Raw genomic sequence first — 26936 nt, forward strand, 5'->3', positions numbered from 1 at the left:
AAAAGTTGGCTACGATCTACATATTGTGGGGTCAGGCTCCAAATTCCTTAATAGAACGCCCGTAGCCCAAGAGTTAATAACAAGAATAAACAAATGGGACCTACTTAAACTAAAAAGTTTTTTCTCAGCAAGAGAAACAGTAAAAGAGATAAATAGAGAGCCTACATCCTGGGAACAAATTTTTACCCCTCACACCTCAGATAGAGCCCTAATATCCAGAATGTACAAAGAACTCAAAAAATTAAACAATAAGATAACAAATAATCCAATCAACAAATGGGCCAAGGACCTGAACAGACACTTCTCAGAGGAGGACATACAATCAATCCACAAGCACATGAGAAAATGCTCACCATCTCTAGCAATCAGAGAAATGCAAATCAAAACCACCCTAAGATACCATTTCACTCCTGTAAGATTGGCAGCCATTATGAAGTCAAACAACAATAAGTGTTGGCGAGGATGTGGGGAAAAGGGCACACTTGTTCACTGCTGGTGGGACTGCAAAATGGTGAGGCCAATTTGGAAAGCAGTATGGAGATTCCTGGGAAAGCTGGGAATGGATCCACCATTTGACCCAGCTATTGCCCTTCTTGGACTATTCCCTGAGGACCTTAAAAGAGCACACTATACGGATACAGCCACATCAATGATTATAGCAGCACAATTCACAATAGCTAGACTGTGGAACCAACCTAGATGCCCTTCAATAGATGAGTGGATAAAAAAATTGTGGCAGCTATACACAATGGAGTATTATGCAGCACTAAGAAATGACAAAATCATAGAATTTGCAGGGAAATGGATGGCATTAGAGCAGATTATGCTAAGTGAAGCTAGCCAAGCCCTAAAAAACAAATGTCAAATGTCTTCTTTGATATAAAGAGAGCCACTAAGAATAGAACAGGAAGGAAGAGCATGAGGAAAAGATTAACAGCAAACTAAGACGAATGTGGGGAGAGAAAGGAAGAGAGAAGGGAAAACATATGGAAATGGTAGGAGACCTTCAGTGATACACAAAATTATAAGAGGTTATGAGGGGCAAGGGGGTGGGAGGAAAAAAGGGGAGAGAATTGAACAACAGCAGAGGAGGTAGAGAGGGAAGATGGGAGGGGAGGGGCGGGGAGGGGGGATAGTAGGGGATAGGAAAGGTAGCAGAATACAACAGTCACTAATATGCCATTATGTAAAAATGTGAGTATGTAACAGAAGTGAGTCTGTATTATGTATTTGGGGAGTTCAAAACCCAATTGAGTCGAATGTATGAAAGATGATATGTCTTGAGCTCTGTAATGTTTTGAACAATCAATAAAAAAAATTACATTTATTAAACAAATAAAAAAGAGAAATAACATAAAATCAATCTCACATAGAGAAGATATCAATTTATTACCATTTGTAAAAGATATAATAATGTATATAAAAATTGCTAAGAAATATTAAAATCTATTTGACCTTATATATGAATTCACCAAGACTAAAAGATAGTAATTGATATTTAAAATTATATTAAATTTCTACATTCTATCAATGAGAAATTCAAAAACTAAATGAGGAAACAATCCTCTTTACAATAACATCAACAGGAATAATGTATTCAGGAAGATTTTTAAGAAAATCAGTATAAAGTACAGTGGTCACAACAAAACATTGTTAAAAGAAATTGAACAGAATACAAGTAAATATACAGATATCCTACATTTCTGGATTAGATTTAATATTGATTTAATATTTAATATTTATCTAAAGATTTAATACAATCCCTATACAAATTTGTGCTTCTTTTTGCTTGGTAGCAATTGACAAGCTGATTCCAAAATTCCTATGAAATGTAAAAGTCCCGGTAGAGTTAAAACAATCTTCTGATTGATTAAAACATCCCAATTTCAAAACATAAATAATAGAAAAAGGAGTCAAGAATATGTGGCATTGGGGTGAGGACAGACATATAGATTAATCAGATATAATTAAGAGTTCACATATAAATCCTCATATTTGTGGCAAATGATTTTGACAAGGCTTGAAGAAAATTCAATAGGGGTAAAGTAAGCTTTGCAATAAATTGTGCTTGTACAATTGAATATTCACAAGAGAGAATAAATGGAGTTGAACTTCATCCTCATATCATACACAATGACTCAGAATAGATTATAGGATTTAATGAAAAAGCCGAGTATTTAAAATTCTTAGAAAGAAATAATGAGTAACTTTGTTACCTAGCACCAAGCCACACTTTCTTAGATATGACACCAAAAGTATAAGTGATAAAAGAAAGAAAATATCAATTAGATGTCATCAAAAAAATTTTCTGTAATGTTAATTATAAGATCTAAAACTTGAAAAGTCAGTTTACAAATGGGATAAAATAATTGAAGACTTTTTAATCAAATAAGTCACTTGCATCCAAGGTATATAAAAAACTTTTACAACTTAATACTAAAATGATAAATTATCAGTTACAAAAAGGCAATACATTTGAATAGACATTTATTGAAAGTAGATATCCAAATTACTTATAAGCCCATAAAAAGATGCTAAATTTTATTAGGTAAATGCAAAACAAAACCATCACATACTGATTCATACCCACTAATTAGGGCTATAATAATAATATTTTAAAAAATCATATGGAAGGTGAGAATGTAAATTTTTTCAGCTTCTATGAAAAGCAGTTTTTTTAAAAAAATATTTTCTAGTTGTCAATGGACCTTTTCTTTCTTTCTTTCCTTCTTTCTTTCTTTCTTTCTTTCTTTCTTTCTTTCTTTCTTTCTTTCTTTCTTTCTTTCTTTCTTTCTATATGTGTGACACTGAGAATACAAACCAGTGCTTCACATATACTAGGCAAGAGCTCTACTACTGAACCATAACCTCAGCCCCTGGAAAGAAGTTTTGATGTTTTTCTATAGAACAACTTTATGATCCAGACTGTCTTTCTTTCTGGAAATAGACTGCATTCTCCCTTGAAAGTGAATCCCTTGCCTTACCCCAAAGCATCTCTCACTTGAGATAACCTCCATTTTTCTTCCCAAATAAACCTCTGTCTATATGCTCCCACTCCAAGAACTACTTTATAGTGTAGTAATTTTGCTTCAGACATATACCGCAAAAGAATTTAAAAAAGGTATTTTAACAAAAGTTTGTCCACAAATGTTCATAGCAGCATTATTCTCAATAGCTAAATAGTGGAAACAGCAGTTTCCATTAACTGATTAATAAATTAAAAACCATGATATGTGTACATAATAGAATAGTATATAGTTGTAAAAAGTAAGGTACTAATACATGGTTTAGCATGAATGAGCCTCAAGAATATTATGGAAACTGAAAAATAAGTCACAAAATACCATTTATTTATTTTCATTGACATGACATGGCTGAAAGCAAATCTACAGAGGCAGAATGCAGGTTTTGGTTTTCTTAGGGTGCAGGAAAGGAGCAGGTTGTGACAAGTGACTCCTAATACACATGTGGTTTCTTTCTGGAGTGATGAAACCTTTCTAAAATTAGTTTCATGACAGTTACATACCTGTGAATATACAACCACTACTGATTTATGTATCCTAAGTGCATTTATTTGTGATACATTACTAATAAATCAATAAAGCAGTTTAAATAAGAAAACTATAATGAATATAGCTTTCCTTATGAAAAAATTTTTGGTCATCAGTTAGCTGGCCACTCTGTTATAAGTGCATAGTGTCTATATTACTCTTCTAGCAATTTTATTCAGAATGTAAATTATTTATTTCTATAACTGCCTCCTTTTTTAGACTGTGAGATTCACATAAATTATGACTTTTTATGTTTTCCTTCTTTTATTTCAAGCTCTCTCCTGGAAAATACAAAAATAAAGCACTAGCTTCCTAAATATTTTATGAAAACAAATGTTTTTCCTTGCACCTTGCTCCATTAATTTCTATTCTGACACATTATCTGTGGGGCCAAAATGCTCTGGCAGCCTTAGTGAGGCAGTCACAAAGTCATGTGGAGCTCATTTTTTTAGAAAATGGAATCTGATCTTCCTATGTGTATAAGAACTATCTTTCTCAATTGTTTTCAGAAAGATGATATGCATTATTATAGAAATTTAAAACAATGTTGAAGAAATGCAAAAATAAGCATCTGAAGCAAATTTTTTACATGATAAAAAACTAAAGTTATAGAGCCAGGTAACCTCTGTAATCTGACAATAGAAAACTAAAAACAAAAAAGAAAAAAAGAAAGAAAATTATATATCACAGGTTTTCAATGAAAATTTTGTTTTCACTAGTGAATATCATATACTCCAAAGAAGAGGATTTTATGAATAAGACTTCATATATTTATATAGTTTTTCTCCAAGTAATGAAATGATGTCCCTAGAATAAAGAAAGTATAATTTGACTGGTTAATGTGTTTCCTACTTAGAAGTGTTAATGACCAAATTTGTGCTGGTATGAAGCTGTTTCTGTTTTCTTAAATGTCAGAGAATCTCAATATCATTTTTGGGACTGAATAATAATCTGCCTCCATTTTCTCTTTACCTACATTTACAAACATTTATATAGCATCAAACAAGTTTATGATAAGTGAGTGATCACCAGAAGGTATCACAATGAAATAATTATATCAATTATGGTAAACTAAATAGAGATAGATATATTTTCTTAAATAATTTTCTTCATAGTCAAATTTGTAATCATCAGAAAAGAATTAGATGGTAACTTTTATTTTTCTAATTTATACCCTTCTTATTCCTTCGACATTTTCTTCCTTTTTAGTGATTTTGGGCTTAGTTTTCAAATTTTATATAAAAATATCAAAATAAATTTACTCTTATTTCCCTTAAAATGGTTCTCTTATTTGTGCCAGTCTCAGGCCACAGTCATTACTTGTGACCAAAAATTTCAACCGTTTTTTTTCTTACCCTTATCAGCCCTTCCCATGCATATTTCTCTACTACCTCTGGAATATTGAATATCTTGCAGTGTTTTCAATTTTTTTTGTTTGCTTTTTCTCACTTTGTTATTTTTACTTCCTCATTTCTGATGTTTCTGAGTCTATTCCTCTATGTCAGATCCTATAGGAAAAGGGTGTTCCAGGCTATTCAAATACGAATACTCCAGCACAAAGTAAGACATTTTAATTGTTTCTGAAGTATTTTTATTAGCTAACCAATGTCATCTTGTGATTATACATTGAATTATCATTAACTCTTTTCTTAAAAATGTATGAAAGTTAAAGTCGTTTTTATAACTAACAAGTATTTTAGTAACTTATACTTCAAAAACCTTTGCTATATAAATCCTCACCATTTGACCTTTTCATGCTTCTACAGAAATAGGATGAATGGGACTTTGTGGTATGAGTTTGGATCCCAGTACTTGGATGCTTGCTGACATTTTTAACCTTGCAATGGAAACAAACTATTCTTTCCAAAAGAAAACTTGCTCTGTGGAGCTCACAGTATTTCTATTTATGCTTTCTTGTTATGTCATTATCCTCACAGTTTATATGCAATTATTTAAATTATGTATGCAGTAGGAACTTCTATATAGTGTTGATAGAAGAAAGCTTAAATAATGTTATCATCAATGATTCCTACATGCTCACATAGAAGATTTAACAAAACCACTTTTTTTGTTAGCTAGGCTTCAGAGATTTTCAGGAAATTAAGCTTGAACAGTAACATTCACTCCTCTACAGTAAATAATTCTCACATATAGTTCTTAGATTTGCCTATACATCAATCTGAAAACTAATATTCTAGTGCTTTATTCTGTACTTCAGCAGCATCTTCTCTTTTCCATCTTACTGAAGTATTGGGAATCATTGAATAACTACTTTCTCCAATCGTCTTTTCTATTATATTATACTTTTTGGTTATTTCTACATAGGTCTTATATACCTTTTATCTAAAGAGTGAGAGCAATGACATACATACACATGCTCTTTTAGCTACATCATTTCTATTTTACTTCAAATTCAGTGTGTAAAAAACTACTTTCCCCATTCCAACATTTAGGATACTGAGCTGTGAAAATCATCTAACTGTAGACTTTTGCCATTACATATTTCATGATCTCCAGACTTATACAAGTGAATTTTTTCACTACATGTCCATCCTTTGAAATTTCTCCCATTCTGCAAAAATGTCACTAAATTGCTGAAGGAGATTGACCATGCATCCTCTTTTCTGTAACTCTGGTATAGACTTGTCTTACCCTAAGATAGATGGAATCATAAATCTTCCAAACTTAATGTCTCTCATCAAACCTTCATTTTCTTTCCAAACACCATCACTGAAAAAAATCACTTCTAACAATAATTAAATCTCACTTTTTCTTTCTGTATCCTAAGTATTTTGTTATTATTCCATTTAATTCTCACAGAATTTCTCATAAAATGGGTAGTGTTATTAAGATTTCTCACTTAAGTACAGGTGACAACTAAATAATCATTCCAAGTTTAAATGAAAAATTTGAGGCATAGTAAAATGAATCTAATATCATACATGTGTCTAATAACAAGAGTTTTCAATCTTAAGAGTTAAAATATTTCTACCTCCTAAACTCACACTTATAATTTTTTTAGCTTGAAAATTTCAAGACTAAGATTTATTTACTTCCATGATGAAATGAAAATATGAATTTTATATATGATTTTTACTCAGCATTAATTGTATGCATTATGAACTGTGATTTCCCTCTTTTATAATTTTAGTAATCAACTGCATTTATCACTTTTTGAATAGCTCATGATTTCTCACTGACTTATAATACTAAGTCTCACAGTCTTATTAAGAAATTCTTTCAAAAATACATAAATGTGTAGGTTCTCCATTCTGTTCCACCTATTAATTTATATATTCTTAAATTGATAACCTACATTATAATTATTAGGGCTCTATTGTACTTATTCAAATATAAAAAAATACTCCCTTAATATGACCATCCTTCTTCAAAATTTCACAGCAATTACATATTAAAAAGTAATTATTGCATTGAAATTTTTTCCGGTCATGTGGGACATCTTCCAGCACTAGAGATGGGGAAGAATATTATTTTATTCTAAATTTAGAAACTATAAAAATCTCATGGATTTAAAGATTCAAATTAAACTTTAATCATTAAAGATTCAAGTTTAATTTATTCTTATTGAATCACAGAATTTTAGATATGGAAGGACTTTTAAAGATCATTTGTTTGAACTCATTTCTTTTATCTTAGAAAACTAAAACTCAGAGAGGTAAAGTAATTTGCAGAACACCATGTATTAAGTGGGAGAGTAGGTAGTGATGTTAAATCTATTAAGGAAAAAAATTGAAAAGATTCTACTTCTAATTCTCATGTTATTTAACCTAGCATTTATTTTTCCTGATTTTAAAATTCATTAAGAAAAGAAAATATCTTGAGTCTCCCTAGTTTATTTGCCACTTTTTCTGGAGAATAATGACTCCTTGTTGAATGATTTTAATCTACAATATGAAGGAAAGGAAGTTATGAAAAACTGAGTTCCCAACACTTTTGCATTGAAAAAAAGGCTTGAAAGTTTGCAGTGATAATGCTGCGTTAATTGCAAACCACTCAACATAAATAAAAAAATGTTATCTATAGGAGTTCCTGGTCTGTTAGATTATATGAAGTTATAATATTCCATTTTTGCATACATTTGCTTTTCATAGAACTAATCAGTGCATTCTATTACTTTAGCATATGGGATAGTGCCTGCTATTTGGCAGATAATAAGTGTGTATAATCAATTATAAAAAATTTTATCTAAGTAAAATTTTGACAGAAAACATATCCATATATGCAAATTCAAATTATCTTTGTAACTCTTCTGCTCTTTCATTTCTAGTTTTAGAAAATATACAAAATAGTTTTGACAATATATGAAATTGACTTTCAAATATTTAAAAAACATTTTATTTTTATTTTTTCATTGGTACCAAGCATTGACACTTAACTACTGAGCCATATCCAAAGCTATTTTTTTTTTTAATTTAGAGACAGGGTCTCACTGAGTTGTTGTGGGCTGCACTAAGTTTTTAAGGCTGGCTTTGAACTTTCTATCTTTCTCCTTCAGCTTCCTGAGTTGCTGAGATTACAGGTATGTGCCAGCATGCCAGGCCCCTATTTTGGGGGTGTCTACTTTTCTGTAAGTTGGATTTTTTATGCATTAGAATCATCTCATAAAATATGATTTCAAATAACCATACTGTTCATTTTTTAAAATTTATTTCAATTAGTTACACATGACAGTACAATACATTTTGACACATCGTACCTAAATGGAGCATAACTTCTCATTCTTCTGTTTGCACATTATATAGAATCACACTTCTGTAATCATATATGTATATAGATTAATACTGTCCAATAAATTGTATGATTCTTTCTACCTCCATACCCCCTCTACTCCATTTATTCCCCTCTAATTCAAAGTGTCTCTATGTTTCCCTAGACTTTTGATGATTGTGAATTAGCATCTGAATATCAGATAAAACATTCAGCCTTTGATTTGGGAGGACTGACTAATTTCACTTAGCATGATATTCTCCAGCTCCATCCATTTACCAGAAAATGCCAAATTTTAAATATTCTTTAAGGCAAAATAATATTCTGTGTATAGCACCTCGTTTTCTTCCATTCATCAGTTGAAGGGCATCTAAGGTTGGTTGAGTAATTTGGCTATTGTGAATTGAGCTGGTATAAACATTGATGTGGCTATGTCACTATAGTATGATAATTTTAATACCTTTTGGTATAAACTTAGAAGTGGGAGAGCTGAGTCAAATAGTGGCTTCATCCCAATTTTTTGTGAGTAATCTCCAACTGCTTCTCATAATGGTTGCACCAATTTGCAGTTTCACCAGATATTTATAAGTGTACCTTTTCTCCCACATCCTTGAAAACATTTATTTTTACTTGTCTTCTTCCTATTGCCATTTTGATGGGAAATATAAAATCTCAGCTTTTTTTTTTGTTTTTATTTTGTTCGCCGGCATTGTGAATATTTGGGCCTACTATTTAATGTTTTATTTTATTTTTTATTAGGCTCAGGGTCTCTGTCTAGTGTCTAAGTCTTTTATCCACTTTGTTATTGTTTGTACCAGGGATTGAACCCAGGGGTACTTAAACACTGAACCACATCTCTAATCCTTTTTTGGTATTTTATTTAAAGACAAGGTCTCACTGAGTTTCCTAGGAAATCACTAAGTTTCTGAGGCTGGGTTTGAACTCAAAATCCTCCTGCCTCAGTCTCCTGAGCTTCTGGTATTACAGGCATGTGTCACCTTGTCCGGCCTTTAGAGCTGTTTTGATTTGTATTTCTCTAATTGCTAGAGATATCGAACGGATTGTTCTCAAGTATTTTTTTATTGATTGTATTTCTTCTTCAGCAAAGTGTTGGTTCAATTCCTTAATTAATTTATTGACTGTATTATTATTATTATTATTATTATTATTATTATTATTATTATTATTATTTTGGTGTTGAGTTTTTTGAGTTCTTTATATATCCTGGAGATGAATAATCTGAGTTTCCCATGAGAAAGATTTTCTTTCATTCTATGGGCTCTTTCTTCACATTATTAATTATTTTCTTTGCTGTGAAAAAGTTTTTTAGTTTTTATCCTTTCCATTTATTTATTCTTTATTTTACTTCTTTGGTTTTAGGAGTCCTATTAAGGAAGTGGGTTCCTTAGCTGACATGGAGAAGATTTGGGCCTACTATTTTTTTTTTTTAAGGCTCAGAGTCTCTGTCTAGGGCCTAAGTCTTTGTTCCACTTTGAGCTGAGTTTTGTGCATGATGAGAGATTGGGGTTTAATTTCATTTTGTAACATATGGGTTTCCAATATTCCTCAGCACTTTTTGTTAAAGAGGATATTTTCCTCCAATGAATACTTTTCGCACATTTGTCTAGTATGAGTAATTGTATTTATGTGGGTTTTATTTGTGTCACCATTGTTCTACATTTCTGTTTTGATGCCAATACTATGACATTTTTGTTACAATGGCACTGTAGTATAGTTTAAGGTCTGGTATTGTCATACCTCCTACTTTACTTTTTTTTTTTTTTTTTTTTTTTTTTGCTAAGGATTGGTTTGGCTTTTCTGGGCCACTTATTTTTTCCAAATAAATTTTATAATTGCTTTTTCAATCTTTATTTTTTTCTTTTTCTTTCTTTGGTAACATGAATTGAAGTTAGGGACACTCGGACACTAAGCCACATCTCCAGATTATTCTGTAAGTTATTTAGAGACAGGATCTCCCTGAGTTGCTTAGGGCCTGCTTTTCTTGAGGCTGGCTTTGAACTCATGATCGTTCTGCCTCAGTCTCCCTAGGAGCTGGTATTAAAGTGCACCACAGTGTCTGGCCTGCTTTTTCAATTTCCATTAAGAGAGTCATTGTGATTTCAATAGGAATTGCATTAAATATGTGTGAAACTTTTGGTAGTATGGCCATTAATTTTGACTATCCAAGAGCATGCAAGATCTTTTCATCTTCTAAAGTTGTCTTCAGATTTTTTTTTAGTGTTCTGTAGTTTTCATTATAATGGTTTTTAGCCTCTTTTTAATGATTGATTCCCAAGTATTATCTTTTTCCTCCCTCCCTCTCCCTCCTTCCCTCCCTCTCTCTCTTTCTATCTCTCTTTCTATCTTTCTTTCTTTCTTTCTTTCTTTCTTGATACTATTATAAATGGATTAGTTCTCCTAATTTCTTTTTCAGTGGATTCATAACTGATGTATAGGAAGGCATTTGATTTATGGGTGTTTATTTTATGACCTGCTATATTGTTGAAATCATTTATGAGTTTAGAAGTTTTCTGGTGGAAATTTTTGGATCTTCTAAATATAGAATCATGTTGTTGACAAATAGTTACAGTGTGAGTTCTTCTTTCCCTATTTGTATCCCTTTAATTTCTTTTATCTAATTGCTCTGGCTAGAGTTTCCAGGACTCTGTTGAATGAAAATGGTAATAGAGGGAATCCTTGTTTTGTTCCAATTTTTAGAAGGTATGATTTCAATTTTTCATCATTTAGATTGATGCGGGCTTTGGCTTAGCATAGATATTTCAATATTAAACCTTTAATCAGCATTTTTTGGAAATGTTGTAATTAAGCCAAATGCATTTCTTTATATTGTTTGTTTTTAGTTTATGATTCACTAATAATTTCTCCTTATTTAACATTTACATCTAAAATAAATATGACACTGAGTTTTCATAAGAGATCTTCTCAGTCCACTGTAGCATTTAGAATTTTTAGGTTATCTATGATCCTGGTTGCAACAATAAGAGGAGTCCGCACTTACTATGCATAACCTGTGATAACAAATAAAGCAGTGGTTGACCTATTTTAAAGAATGACTGTATACAATGTAGTTCTGACAGCAGAGGAAACTCAGCAGAAAATGAAATTGAAATGAACAGAAGAGCCAAGGAGTTCATGCAAAACAACCAGACTTCATAAATGGAGTTCCAGAGACAAAGAGAGAATGAAAACTTGTACATTAAATTTTGAAGAAAACTAGAACCAGTAATTATTTTAACCAAAATAGAAGTTTGGGACTTGTAAGGGATTCTTTTTGAAGGCTTTTGAAAGAAATTCATAGTCCTAAGTAAGGCACAGTTTATTGACAAAATATATACTTTCTTATAATTGGCCTATAAATATGTGTTTTAATGAATCTTTGCTAATGTTCTTTCATCAAGGAATTTATTTTTCATTATTTTAAATACTTTAATTGAACTTAAATGCACTTTTTATAGTACAAAATTTTCTTCTATGAAACAGAAAGAACAAACTTGAATTGCCTTTGAGAATATTTTAATTGATGGGGGAATATTTGGTGGATATACTCATCACATGTTGATACCCAAAAGATTCACATATGGGTCTTTGGTGTACCATGAAAATAAATAACCAAGAAAGTTATGAGAAAGAGAATGTCCTGGATGTTGGGTTAAAAGAAATGCTCAGATTGCATGTTGGTGATTTATAGTTTTAATAACACTTGATGATTTGTCAAACTCTTTTAAAGGGCATTTCTTTTTTTTCACAGAATATGGCAGATTTTAGTCATGAAATTCTGTGCTTCAAAAATGCCCCAACTTTTACTGATGACAGCATCCTAGAGAAAGAGAGTTTTATTTTCTATGGCCTGTGTATACTCTCATGTCCATACCTCCACAGAGTAACCAATCTCTGACATCACTCTTAGTTATTAGCTAAACTTCTCAAAGCTCCTAGGAAAGTTGAGTTAAATACAGCCTTCCCAAAAGCAGTAAATATAATTCCAATGACATTTTCAAACATAAGGGGGGACAAAGCACATTAAAGTTGGGTCTTCTTATAATTATCATCCTCATTAAATATTTCATTGTATTTTTATTGTATGTTTCAAATGATTTGTCACTTTCACTTCTAAAATAACACTTGTATATACTGAAATCAAATCTTATATTTTGGATGCATTTTCTCTGTCTTGTTACTTTTTTCTGTTTTATATCATGTCTCTAATGCATAAGCAGTATAAAAAATATTTTAAAAAACCCAAATGTGTAATTGAATAGAAGTTCTAATAAGGAAAGTTTGAATAATGCTTTGTTATTGTAAGCAATGTGTGTGTTATAATTTTACCTTTTTGCAATTACATATAAGCTTAAACACAAATGCAAAAGAAATATGTTAGTTATGTGATGAATAGTATGTGCAGCAGTTTTGGTGTTATTCAAAATACTTGGGAAGAGAAGTGCTTAAGTTTTCAGAGTTCTTTTTTTTTTTAATTTTATATTTGCATATACTTAATGAGATATCTTAGGAATGTGATCCAAGACTACATGCTAAATTCATTTATGTTGCATATATACCTAGTAAAGATAGACCAAAGATACTTTTATAATAATATTATTTATAATACACCTGAACTTTGACTAAACCTGCCACATGAAGATCTATGTAAGTACTCCAAATTTGACATCATGCCTGTGCTCAAACACTTTGGATTTCAAATTCTCAGAATAGTAATGATCAACATGATCATCGATTTATTATGCTCCACAATTATCTAATAAAATTAAAATCTTAATACTCTTTGGGTAATTTGGAAATGTATATTTTAAAAATAAAACCTAATATTTTCCCATTCCATAAAACAAGGGAGTTTTACTGAGAACCTGATACCTTTAAGAATGAAGTGTAGATTTGTAAATTGTAAAGCTTTTTAGAAAAAACATAGTTAAAATGTTAAGATGTCAATAACAAGATTATTATTAAAATTGCCCAGTCTAAGTCATCAAAAATTTATGCTATTTTTAAATGATGAAAAGTACATTTTTCCATTTGTTTTTAAAAACTGTAAACCTGAGCTAATTTTGGATTTCAAGAGGAGTCCCAAACATTGTACAGAGTTTCCAGTGTTTTCATGTAACCTCACATAATTCATCAAACTTGACAAATTAATAGTCTAATTGACTGTAACTTCAGCACACACATTATTTTGATGCCCCCAGTTTTTCTACTATTGTACCTTTTTTTTTCCAGGATCCAATTCAGGATAGGTCACTCTATTTAAATTTAACTTCCCTTATGAAGGTCACTCAAAGAACAGAGCTGAAAACAGCTGGGGTCTTCTGTGCTCCAGTGGCCATCACTCCACTCTACTCTGCCATAGTCTGGCTGCAGCAAAATAACAGGGGGGTGAGGAAAAACTTGTGTACCTTGATAGAGCAGGAGTGGAAGCCATTTATTGTAGGAGAGGAGCAGTATTTATACATTTCACACAGCTTATCTTAATTAGCATAAACTCGATACAGCAATCAACCAATAAGGAATCTCCAAACTTAATGGTTCTCTGGCATTACTTCACAAACCACTCCCTCTGGCATTTTGCCAGGTGCCATCCAGACTTGTTTACAGACTCTAACACTACTCTACTTCAGCAATCCACAGTATGGAAAGAGTCAGAAATTTATTTTTCACTATAAAATCTTGAAATTGAAGACTTTTGTATTGGATGCAGTTGCATACCCATTCATATATTCTACTAAATTCACTTAGGCACTCACTCAAAATACATTGGTATTCTACTGTGGTGACAGCAATGTCTTGTCTTCATTTTTCTTTTCTTGTCTCATCTATACCTCCATCTTGAAGTCTCTCAGTAATATTTTCAACAGCATGGTTTATCTCTTATCTTCTTACACTTTATTTACAGTTTCTATTAATATTCTCATTTTTCAGTTAACACAATTGTCTTTATTGCTTGGGAAAAGCACATTGGGTATTTTCTGCCACTGGGGTGTTTCAGCTAGATAGGTTGATGCCAGGTCCATGCTTGCCAACTTTAGACAGGTGCTTAAGAATACATGCTGATGTTTTGCATCAGTGGTTTAAAATTCTTGACAAGTTTCCAAAACTCTCAGCTCCTCTGTCACCATTTGTTACACATAGCAGGTAATTCCTAAAATTGAGACTAAGACTGTAGATAGGTGGCAATCTACTTCAAATCTCTCTATATACATATTTGGTCTCTATTTCATTTGTTCCTTTGTTGACTTTCCTCCTGCCACGTGTCACTCTAGCTCTCAAACCCATCTTGGGAATTCCAATTTTCCACTATACTATATGCTGCTTGTCTGCTACCTCTTATTTTTACTTCCTCTTATAATGTGTTCCCTTCACTAACTTTCAGCTACATTGATGTTCTTTCTGTTCTGTGAACACTTGTTCCCTCCTGCCAACACAAATAAAATAATTTCAATGAGTTCTTCAAAGACCACATTGCTAAAGCTTCACTTTTCTTTCTTTCTTTCTTTGTTTTTGGTACCTGGTATTGAACCCAGGGGTACTTAACCACTGAGCAATATTCTCAAAATTTGTTTGTTTTGTTTTGAGACAGTATCTCACTAAATTGATGAGCCTCCCTTAGAACTTGTAAACCTCCTGCCTCTGCCTCCCAAGCAGCTGGGATTGTAAGCATGCACCACTGTACTCAGCAATATTTCATCTTTTACTTGTCTGTTTTCATCATTTTTCATATCCCCATTTTATCCTTTTTACTTGTTTTCTTAATACTCTGTTTTACTTGTTTACTTATTACTCTGTTTTACCTATCAACAAAATACTCTACAATGTAAGCTCAATAGATGAAAGGACCATGCTGCCTTGCCTATCATTATTTCTTCAGCTAGAAGACTGACATTAAAATTACAAGCATTCCATAATCTATTTTGATAAAATAACTAAATTGTCTTCTTATTTTAGGTAATATTGGTGTCTTGTCTTAAATGTGGCAGTTTTGTGCCTTTGTGTAAAAATTAACAAAATAAATAAATAAGTAAAAGGAATAGAGATAAATCTAGAATTTTTTTATCCCCCATATTTAGCAGTGAATTTATTTTGAATAAGTTTTTATATATTACCCAATTGCAATTTATATCTCATTTTTCAAATATTTATATTTTAATTTTATATGGACACAATATCTTTATTTTTTTTATTTTATATGTGGTGCTGAGGATGAAGAAAATATTATTTAGGGGCTCATGGGTTCAGAGGTCTCAGTCCATAGACAGCTAGTTCCATTTCTTGGGACTCAAAGTGTGGCAGAACATCATGGTGGAAGAGAGAAACAGAGATAATAGGCTCACATGATGATCAGAGAGCAGAGAGAGACTCAACTTGCCAAACACAAAATACATACTGTAAAGGCACACTTCCAAAGACGTACATCTTCTGATGACATCTTACCTGCCTTTAGTTATTACTCAATCTCTTCAAGGGATTAACTCACTGATTGGATTAAAACTGTCATAACTCAAACATTTCTTCTCGAAACCTTCTTGAACTGCCTTACATATGAGATTTTAGGCAACACCGAATATCTAAACCATAACAGTTCCTAAATATGTTTTTATTTCCATGTTACATCATTGAATTGTATCACTAGACTACTTGGGATGTGACTTTAGCTCAGTTTTATTTTTTTTCCCCATCAATTACAATTTACTTTTATTTTACCTGGAATTTTCTGAAATTGTAACCTTTTCTCCATCTGCTTCATCACTACTCTGGTCAATATGCCTATTTCTCTTTCCTTCCTTTTTGTATAAGCTTTAAAATTTCATGTTCATTGTAGCCCATCCCAGTCTTCTTACTGCGGCCATAATTAATTTTTCAATATGATTATTTAATCTTCTTGCTTATTCTCTGTCTTTACCTCCCAGTACCTCAACAAAATTCAGTAGTTTCCACTTCCTTTTGGATAAAACTAAGATTATTAACATTGTTTGTAACATCTTTATTTTTCAGTGTTTAAACACCTTTTTTACCTAGTCATATTGTATATATCTCTAATTCCAATTAAATGCTGTTTATTTTCTTAAAGTTATCTAACCGACCTAGTTAGGTCAAACACCCCAAGTAAACCTACAATCACCATGATAACTATTCTTGACCTCATATCACAGTTGTCATATTTTATTAGATTATATGATAATTTATATTTACAATATCCAGATCTGGTATAAACACTATAAAAAGAAGGAATATGAAAATTTTCAGCTCTTTTATGTGCTCATTTTGCCAGTAAAATGGTCTCATTAAACATTTGCTATATAACTGATAAATTAATGAGTGATTAACTTTCACACTTCTTAAAATATATCTATTTATCCAAATTTTTCTTTTGTCCCTTTGCACTTTCACTATGCTTGCTTTGCATACATGATCCTATAAATTTTCCTGGCATTGGTATTACTCAAATCTACATCTTCACTATCACACTGTACCTTGACCTCCATTCTTGAGTCTCTGCCTCATATTCACATCCATTCTCAAAGAATAGATTTTTAAACTCCCTTTGTAGTTTTCATACCTGATTCAAATCATGCAGATGCTGTATTTATATGACGTTTCTTTTGACTTGTAGCTCAAGTAAAAAACAAAAACACAAAATCAAGAGTAATTCTTCCTTTATATTCTCTTCCAATTCCAACATTTAATATGTTATTGTAAGCAATTTATGAAGGTCATCAAAAATGATGTTTCTATATCTCTTTCCCATATTACCACTTTATAGTTGAAAACCTAATCAGTAGAAAATATTTACAATAATATATTAAGTTCGCTTTATGTCTTCAATTCATCACCCATATTAAAGTGATCTTAAGAAAACACAATACAATCATTATATAGATTATATTTTCAAAATTGAGGTTCTATTTTTAAATTATAATTCAAATTGTATGTTAAGTTACAAATCAAAACATTTCACTTATCCCCATTCACTCTTGTGTACATTAGATTTTACATGTATATATTCTTGCATTTACTTATTAAATCTTCATTTTTTTAATCATTTGTTTTTGTTGTTTTTGTAGGATTCGTATGTGAGTAATTTTTGTTATTTCTTATAATTTCTTATTCTCACTTCATTGTAGTGTCTATAAATTGAAATCACAAAGGCATGAAATCACAAATTATACTCAAATTTCACATTTTCTTGCACAATGATATTTCTTTTAACCAAATTGATAAACTTCTGACCTTTATAACTCAAAATATCTTACATGTGATAAGTATATATATATATATATATATATACTTATTACATGTATCATGTATATATATATATATATATATATGACTATAAGATGTACAGATGTATATCAGTACACCTATATTTAAAATTAATTATAAAATAAATTATTATAATAGTTAAGTTATAAAGTCTCAAATAGTAACAGGCAAATTATGGAAAATCTTTGATAAGACATTAAATTAAAATAAACTTATTTATTAAGTAAAAATTACTTAATTGAATTTCACATAATTTTTCAGGAAAAAAAGAAAGAAAAAGTAAAATAAGCAAAAATTAAAAAAAAATTCTTGCTTTTGTCAAAAGACTTACGAAAATGCAAAATATTTTTTTTTTACTTAAAATTATATATACATGATCAGGTCTACTTCTGGAAACTGAAACTTTTAGTTACTTTTTTTGGTCATTCTTTAGTAGTTGTCATTTGTATTATTGATGTTTTTGAAATAAAACTGAAGTGACTCATTTTCAAGACGTGCTATTATTTTGATTGAAAGTCTGAATTCTTAATCTCAGTGATTAACAAATATTCTGATTTTTTTGGTTGGATTAGTTTCTTTCCCATGGAGATTTATAATTCAAGTGAATGATGCATAGAATGACTCTATTTAGTATTAATAATTAACCTACAGTGAGTCAACCAGAAAATTTATAGGTTAGCTCTGGTTAGACTGCTCCCACCCATGTGAATATTTTGTAGAGCTGAGGCTTAAACCAAGGGCCTCCTACAAGTTAGGCAAGCACTGTACCCTGCATGGTATCTGATTATGTAATAATTACTCACCTGTCTTTCTTCCTTGTGTCACTTTTTGGCCCTCAAAGAAAGTTTTAAATTTTTATTTATATTTTATTTTTTATTGGTGCATTATATACAGTAATGGAATTGTTGTCACATATTCACATTTGTACAGTTTAACAATATGTTTTGTTCATTTTCAGTTCCCAGTACCTTCACTTTGCCTTCCTTGCTCCTTCACAAATATTTAAAACTGTTAGATCCAGAAAAACTCAACTATTTTATATAAAGCTTTAATTCATACATGGTATGTTATCCTCAGAATCTACCTTTAAACCCATAAATTAGCAGGGAATTGTGGTGTCCACCAGTAATCTCAGTAACTTCAGTGGCTAAGGCAGGAAAAGGGCAAGTTTGAGACCAGCCTTAGCCACTTGCAGTGCTTAAAAAAAATAGTGAGATTCTGGCTCAAAATAAAACATAAAAGAAAAAAAAAGATTGGGGATATGGCTCAGTGGTAAAGCACCCCTGGGTTCAATCTCCAGTACAAAAAAAAAATAAATCAATTGATAAATTAAGTATACCCATAATTTACATAATAAAACACTACTTATAAACTCTCTCTCTCTCTGTCTTAACTATCCTGGAGATTGAACACAGGACCTCACACAAGTGTTCTACCACTGAGCTACTGCTTTAGGCACTGAATTCTTCATAATCACATGAAAGCAACAGTTGAAAAATACAAAAACTTTTTGCTACTCATCACAGCAGATATTTGAATTTTTTGTTCTATAATCACAGCCAACTCAGACCTGTAATGTTAAGGGAGCTATAAAACTTGCCTTGTTTTTTCTTTGACATTTATTTCTCTCATAGACTACAACTTTTGTCTATACTACAATTTCATATTTATGTAACCTGGATGACTCTGAATCATAAGTGTCTTATGTTTTTCAAGGTTTTCCATATATCTTAAGAACTACAAAAACAGATGAGAATAGTAACAGACATCCTTGATTGATTGATTTGTGTACATTAGACTTTATTTACATGACACATATGGAGCTGTGATAAGGCTAACGTTGTAAATCATTAACTTACAAATCTAGCAATGAAATTTCAAATGATCACAACTGAATTCTGAGAAATACAGTCAATATTTTTAGCAACATAATAGTTGGTATATCGATAATTATGAAAATTCATAATAAATATATTATATTAACCCCCAAAATTGTTAGATATGGTGAGGTTTATTTCTTATTTTTGCAAAAGGTTGTATGGCATCTATTATTCAATCATTCCTCGCTGTTTTTGTCACTTGCACCACTTTCTTGACCCTGACAGACTTTTAATTTTTTTTTTTATTAAATTGTAGTGTTTATTGAAAAGTAAAGAAAGCTGATGCAAGGTAAACTGCTCAGTCTCCGGAAGAGCTCTTGTCACTCCATTGCTCATGCAGACATTCCCTGATTTTTTTTCAATTTTTCCTTATACCGTAAAATGATACTTAATTTTTCTTGTTAAAACTAACATAAAATGACATTTTTTTGCTGATTTATATATAATGATATTTAATATTAAACTGTAAACTGCCCATTTCCTCTACTATGTTGGGTAGAAGCAGATGACTCCTAGAACACAACACCAGAAGTTTTTTTGAATGAAACTGCACTAACATGATTAGAAATCTGAAGAATTAGGAACTTGCTGCTTCAACTGAAATCTTTCAAATGGCATTTTCCTTGCTGCTTTCTGGAGACTGTAATGTAAACTATTTCATCTAGGACTACATTATTTCAGTCACAATCCTCACCAGTAAAAGAAAATTTCTTACAATAATAGATTTTTTTTCAGCATGAGGAGCACATGAATTTTAGGAAAACTCTCCACCCCATGAATGCATTCCAAATATTTTTATGCATGTCTATTTAGTGAAAATTCAGCTACAAACCAACACCAAGCTACAAAGAATTCTGGGGAAATTATCTTTGGATTTATGGCCTTTGGATTTCCTTTTGATTATTTAGCACATGTAGTTGGAGACTGACCATTTATAATTTATTTAATGTGGATTTGGGAATGATTGAGTGGCTAAGTCAATCATATCCACATAATATGTGTCTATGCATGACACACATACAAAAAATGTTTTTTTTTTTTACCTCAGATTTCAAAATTATTTCAAAGTGATATTTTTATCTTCTCAATTACTAGCAATGATATTCTTTAATCATCTCAATTACCAGTGTAATTTTTTGGTTATTATTCTATAATTTTCACATTATACTAACTCAGTCCACATTAGCTGAAGCAAAAATAAACTAAACATTTAACCTAGCTTTTAACATTGGTTCTCAAATTAATCAAAAATTTATTTTCTGTATCCTACTTCTGCTTTCCTGTATTTTGTTGTTTTTTCCCCTGATTTTCTCACATTCCATGATTAAATAATTAGCATAAACTGAAGTTTGTTATTCCCAGAGGGAAAATGTGATTTTTCTTTCCAAAAGTATACTGAAGTATACAGTGCCAATGCTACTTGCATTTTATGGAATAAATTTAAGTCACCCACTCATCCCTGATTAAAATTTTTTCTATGCAGAAGGGTCATGGCTATCAACTCATGCCTATCTATAGAAACTAGACAGAGGCAACTCACCTGAAGAAAATAGCTTGACCATGAAGAAGATAAAGTTCTTCATGGGGACTCATGGTGGTAGTACCAGGAGATAATAATTTACTGAGAAATAAAGATAAAAAAAAAACAGAAACAAAAGAAAAACAAACAAACACAGATACCCATTCTATTTCCTAAAAGGTAACTATGAAATTAATTACTAGTCTGCTCTGCTTTCTGCTTTTAGATAAATAAATTAATAAATTATTGTTGGATTAAAGATAGTAACCAGTGTGGAGAATTTTGCATAGATGTAAATTAATGTTACAATCTGGGCTAAGTTTTTAAAGTTAGTTTCATAGTTTTATATAATTCATAAATAAATCCCTTTAATCCCTTAAAGGGAAACACACATGATAAACTTCATGGAGTTAGATGTTGATTAAAAATATTAAGATAAACATTTTATGCAACATTTTTCTCATCTATATAGGAAAACAATGTTGATGATGTCTTTTTAATAAAATAATTCAAAACATTTTTTTCACCCCTTGAATCTAAGTAGCAAATACTCCATACTAATTTTCACTTTCCGAAGCAGCTAATTCAAGGTTAAAATTGATTTCTCTCTCTGTCTCAAACAAATGCTGTTTAGTTTCTTACTCATGGGAAATTATGAAAAAAATAATAGTTATAAAGAAAATTGAAGAAAGACTAGTAAATCTTGACTCCAAGTCCATAAAAAGCCCCAAACTAAAGAAATTAATTTTGGTTCATTATTCAGTTATTGTGTTTAATGTCCTCTGCTACAATACTTTATTGTATAGTCTTTCTGAATGATGCTACTATGCTGCAGTTGATTCAATTTCTTAGTGACATACAGTGAATATAGAATTTCCCTAGGATTTTTCTCGAAGTTAAGCAAGTTTGTTTACATCATCAATTATATTCTTAATAAACAATATTTAGGTACTTTAAAAAAATTTTTCCAAGCTCAGTTTTAAACCTACTACAGTATTATTGTGTAAAGAAATCTAAATTTAAAGTTTCAGTAAATTTGTTACTGAAAAACTGATTAACAGATCTTACTTTAGCTTGATATCATGACTGAACAAAATGAATCAAAAGAGATCTTCAGAAAATAATTGATGTGAAGACGGCTCTGTTCTGAGCAGTCACTTTAGAAATAAATTTCTATCTAAGGAATTGCAAACATTTTATTAGGAAAATTGCTAAACAGTGACTTAACCCCTGACACTTCCTACTTTTGTGAAGAGTTTTATGGTTCAAAATAGTTTATATCAACTATAAAGGGACAGTTTCTATGAATTTGTGAGTAAATCAAGTTGAATACACCAAATATGCTATAGATTCAATCTTAAATGTCCCAAAGACTCCTTGTGTTACAAGATGGTTTTCAAAAGTTGCAACTATATGTATGTTGGAAATTTTAAAATGTAGGTTTAACAGGAAGATTTTAGGTCACTGAAGGCATGCTTTTGTAGAGGGTTATGGGATCCTGGTCTCCTTTTTAATTTTATTCATTTTTAAAATGTATTTTAATTAGTTATACATGACAGTAGTTTTTTTTTCCTTTGCTTCCTAACCCATAAGGTAGTTTTTTTTTTCTGCCACCTGTTTCTATAATAATATGCTCTCTCACCAAAGGCCCAACATCCATGGGCCAACTTATCATAGACTAGGTCCTCCAAAACCATGAACAAAAATAAACCTTTTCTTTTTACAAGTTAATTGTTTAAAGTATTTTTTTATAGTGATAGAAAGCTGACTAAAACAAAAAGGATATGTTTATGGACATTTGTTTCTTTGAATAAATCAGGCAAGTATACTCCAAGACTCTTAGTAATTGTGCTCTCTTGTTATTGTTTTAAGTAGTATAACTTCAAATCATGTAATATTTAATAGGCATTGATCACTGTAGCTGCCCTAAAATGTGATTACCTAAATTATCCGGATTTTTAGATCTGGAAGCCATTTATCTCCTTATTGGGAAATGAGATGGTAGGGGAGTGAATCTGGAGTTGTGTTAGATAACAGAAGTGTCAGACAGAGTGGCCAGGGCATGTATAGCATTGGGTCCCTGCCATTGTGTTTCTCCATGAAGTTGGCAGAAATGATTAGATATTTTTCTCTGGTATCCTTCCCCACATATTTATACTATGCTTAATCTTTTAAGTTAATAGGAGGTGTTTTCTGACATTGAGACATAACTCTCTTCCCCTATCTTTGTTATTTTATGATCACCTAACAGTACTCACGTCAACTCATCTGTTTTAAATTATATCTTCTTAGATATATTATTGGTTATTTGAATTCCATATGCTCTCTAATGTATAAAAAGTCTAAAAAAATTTTTAAGCTGCAAGCTGCTTATGGTAGCATGTTTTCATATTCAAGGTCTATAAATGTTCTGCACTTTTCTTTAACTCCATCACTACTTGTCATCAGGATCATGGCCAGCCAAAAATAGACTTTGTATTTCTCACATGTCTAGCACAGAATCTCTTCTTTAGAGTCACAATTTAAATTAATTAGGAAATTTAATATTGTCTTTGAAAATGCTTCCTTATCTATGGATCATGACTCATTTAAATGATTCTAAGGAAGGGATTTCAGGGAAGGTTAAAACAAAGAGATGGAGAGCTATTTGACATATTAAGTGAGGTGAACGAGTTTATATAAGGTAAAAAAAAAATATCTTCCCATGGTGCCTTAAACATAGAACATGCTCTGTGAATGATCATTTTCATTATAACTAGTATTTATTCTTGTTATTAATCTGCCATACCCTATAATAACCCCATATGTTATTTAAATTAATATCTCATTATATTTTATCTTCATCTTAAGTCATCAAACAAAAGTTTTTCTCCTTGAGATTTTTTACTTAAATTTTATTTGCACTGAAAGATTCAGGCCAATTAGAATAGAAACTTTTGTAATGATAAATGAGCCATTAGTAGTATAATAAAGATGAGCCAGATTTAAAATAATCCCATTTCATTTGATAAAAATTACCTCCTTTGGCTTAGAAGTTAGCCGTTTTTCCCTAGCTTGGGGACAAGTGACTCTAAAGGGCTCTCAAATCTTCTATCTTCCTCACCTCCATCCTATGTGACCTCCTGTTGGGTAGGAACTCCTTCAAGAGCGATCTGAAAAAAATCTTCAGATTTTTATACAATGATTGCCGAACTTGAGGTCCAACAATCAAACTTACCTTCAAAGAGCAATTTGGTAGCCAAAATGGTGTTAGTGTAACAGTGTTACTAACCTTTCCAAAAGCAATGTGACAATTCTTTGAATGTTTGTCATATTATAAGAGGTCTCATAATATCCCTTTTTAAAGAAAAGTTTGTACAATAATGTCACAAAGAAAGATATAGATGAGAAAACCTAGATAAAATCACCTGTGTTTCCCTCTACAAAATCAAATCAAAATATACTTAGAAAATTAGGAAAAAAGAAATAGCATATATTATTAGTGTTAAATGCCTAAATCATGCTAAGCCTGGTAAAAATATTTTTTACTGTTTGATAATGTTTATAAGAATTAATGACTTGTGGAAAAAGAAATGTACCCTTTTTAAATTTGGGGAAAAATAATTGCTCATTTTTTATTTAAACAGATTTTTGTCAGGATTCAATATTTTATAATCAAATAAAGTCGAATTTTTTTTTAGAAAACAGGAAACTTGATATATACTTAGAATCAGTAAATTAAGAAAGTGAAAATTTTATTTCTTACAGAAATTTAAAACACTCCCTTCTGATTTCTTGTTTCTCATCATCAGTTGGAGAGATTTAGATGTTGGGTCTGTATCAGATTATTTAAGACTCTAATCTAAGAATGAAGAGCCTTTCAAATTTAGTGCTACTACACTAAAATCTTTAGGACTGTGAATTTGACTATGTACTTCATATATGTGCATACACACACACACACACACACATATATTTCATATATGTATCAATGAAGTACAATCTAAATATATACTTCATATATATATATATATATATATTTATATATATACATGCGTACATTCATAAACATGTATATATGTACATATGTACTTGGCTGTTGATGGGGCAGTAAGTGCGGGCCTCAATCACTTTGTTGGCCTAGCAGAGAAGACGAAGGGATCATCAAGGAACCAGACAAGACCCAGAGTGTTCACAACATAGGGGCCTTGATTGCTGGGAACAAGCTCCCAAAGTTTTGGAGGCTTCAGACTTTTATGGGACAGCTCTAGCTCTATCTAGAAGATTCTACACCACCTGGCATCTATCCCTAAATCTATCTTTTGGCTGGCTGGGCCCATAGCTATCTTCCCTCTCTCCCCAGTTTGGCTGTGCCACAGCCTCTAGGATCCATCCTGGCCTTGTCAAGAGGCCTCTGAAGGGGCCCAATGCCATATATATATATATATATATATATATATATATATATATATATATACATATACATACACATACACACACAAGTATTTATATATGTATCTATCAAGTACAACCTAAATTTTTAATGTGGTCTCAGCTTTGTTCTTAAAAATATTTTTTTTGGTTTGAAGTCATATTCACCTTGTTACTTGTCTTCTCATCTGTGTCTACAGAAATATTTGTAAAAAAACCCACATGGACATCTTCCCTTCTTAATTTTGAAGAAAGTACAAATATAAAATAGAAATATGTGATATAATTGAGGGTACTTCTAAAGATTGTTAGGAATTTGTTTCTAGGATTTTTTTGGATATTAATTATAACCTACTAATATATTTGTTAACTCACTAAAGCATAAGGGATTTTATTATATAAATAACAACCTCAAACTCCTAGTTGGGAAGAACAATATTGAAACAGCTTCCTGGGGAACAAATTGTGTGATGAATATATAGTGTCTTAATGACACAGAGTGAAAAAAATAATTCAGTTATAAAAATTCACTATTTCAATTCTGTGTTTTGTCATTTAATTTGTTTCCTGACAAGATAATTTGAATGTTTCTGTTTGTGATAAACAAAGAGACAAACAAAAGCCTACCAACCAACCAACCAATCATTAGCTCTCAGTGATACCAGAAGCTGACCACTCAATTTGTCTCATTATCATCATCCAGGTCTTTTTATTCCACATCTTCCTTTGACTTTATTCTCATATGTTTTATTTTTATTAATATCTCCATGAGATAGAAACATGAAATATGTAATGGAAGTAAATATGTAGCAAGAAATTTATCTCTTTGATGGCAATTATGACAAAACAATTCATAACAAGGAGTGGTCAAAAGACCTCTTCATACCTCACAAGTGCTTATTTACAAGGCATATATGAAATTTATTCCTTTTTCAAAGGGAGAAAGAGAGGAATAAAGAAAAATATTTTTTCCACCCTTTCTATTTCCAATTTCATAGTCCTTTATTTCTAAGAAATGGATTTGTGGTGTCATTCTTGATTCTCTTCCATGCTGCATATCTTTACTATATCAAGCTACCTTGAACAGTGCATTTGCATTCAAGTCTTAGAGTTACTCACAAATATCTGCTCAATAAAATCCAAATATTTCATATGGCATTTAATGCCTTTCATATTCTACTGCCACCTATCATCTCCATTCTCATTTCAGATAATTCCCTAAAAATAATTGAGATTGTCAGACCAGACCAGAATCTCTTTACTCTCTGACAAACCTAACAAGTCACTTCAACTTTTTCACCTTTGTTTGTGTTGATTCAGGACACACCAGGCTATGATTACTTTCTCTTCACCTCTCCACTCATTAAAAAGCTGCCTATCATTTGAATTCAAATGAAAGATACTTGAGTTATTATGAACTGATCTCTGAGACAGAGATCCATAATCCAAAAAATTCATTGAAGCTGGCTCTCAAAAGTTACCGCCATGTGAAAATAATAGAAGCATTATTGAGCAAATTATTGTAGTAATAATAATAGCTTCATCTGTACCTATGGGGAG

Source organism: Ictidomys tridecemlineatus, chromosome Y, assembly GCF_052094955.1.
Source record: "Ictidomys tridecemlineatus isolate mIctTri1 chromosome Y, mIctTri1.hap1, whole genome shotgun sequence".
Taxonomy (NCBI): Eukaryota; Metazoa; Chordata; class Mammalia; order Rodentia; family Sciuridae; genus Ictidomys; species Ictidomys tridecemlineatus.